This window comes from Macrotis lagotis, chromosome X (genome assembly GCF_037893015.1).
Source record: "Macrotis lagotis isolate mMagLag1 chromosome X, bilby.v1.9.chrom.fasta, whole genome shotgun sequence".
Taxonomy (NCBI): domain Eukaryota; kingdom Metazoa; phylum Chordata; class Mammalia; order Peramelemorphia; family Peramelidae; genus Macrotis; species Macrotis lagotis.
Genome location: NC_133666.1, coordinates 303296600 through 303297755, shown reverse-complemented (window position 1 = coordinate 303297755; position 1156 = coordinate 303296600). Strand labels below are relative to the sequence as shown.

The 1156-nt window shown below is 35.8% G+C and overlaps 1 pseudogene; it reads right to left on the bottom strand.

Annotated features, from left to right (window-relative positions):
• Positions 1 to 408: 408 nt before the first annotated feature.
• On the bottom strand, positions 409 to 919 carry LOC141499061 (short coiled-coil protein pseudogene; annotated as a pseudogene).
• Positions 920 to 1156: the final 237 nt, after the last annotated feature.

Genomic DNA, 1156 nt, shown 5'->3' with positions numbered 1-1156 from the left:
ATATGTTGAAAAAAGTTTTTATTTAGTTCTATCTAAATAGGTATATAGATTAAATAACTATATGTTAGGGTAAGTGGTGATGAGAAGATAATAATGAAAAGAGGCACAAGATCGTTGGCAAGTTTTATAACATTATACATTTGAGAATATGATTTTGGTCACTTTTCCACAAAACAGAAGTTATTTTATTAACTTCTAGCTTTAAGTGATTCTGTTATATGAGTTAACCATTTGCTTAACCCTACAAATTAAATCCAATATGGACAAACATTCATCTTCATATTTTCTTAACAAATATATGCAATTCTAATATTGTCTACAACACATTTACAGATTTCGAAGACTAACATATACATAAACTCACTGGCTCCAATTATGTTAATGGTCTCAAATTGCCTATGCCACAAACTAGTGTTTTTTAATCTGTAGAGAGCCTATGCAGATTGAAAAGAAGAAAAGCAAGCCCAGAAGCAATACCAAGAAGTAAACCAGGGACCAACTCCTTACTTCCTTTTGCTTTTTTGTGTCAGTCATCTGGAAAACATTAGATGCAGCCATAAGGTTTTCTATATATTGTCCAAGAACTTGGTTTTCTGATTTCAGTTTCATATTCTCTTCCTTTACTGCATCTACTCATGCAGAAAGATCTTCAAGTGTGTACTGCAGTTCCAACACCTGATTTAGAGGTCGTGTTCTCTTCTAATTCCACCTGATTCTCAGCCTCAAGAGCATCCATATCAGCATTCATCATCTGAGAGTGTAAATTTCTCTTGAATATAGGGTCTTTGATGAATATTCTGCCACCAGAGGTGCCAAGAGGGGGAGGGATCAGATGAAGCCGAGGTCTGGAGCCCAAGCCCAAAACCCAGCAACCACCACCAATGGCCCACTTCCTGCATATACATATTTTGATAAACATATTTACAGAACAGTTATTTTGGGGATGAGGAATTACGATTAAGGGATGATCAGGTTCTGAAGGGGTTTTTTTATGTTTTGTTTTGTTTTTCTTCCTCTGGATGGGAATAACAAAGTCCGTAGCTGGTCTAATATAGTTGTCCTAGCTCTCTAAACAGTTCAGAGTTGCTGCTTCCATCAAAGTTGTTCATCTCACAATGTTGTTTTTGAGGTGTACATTATTCTCCTGTTTCTACTC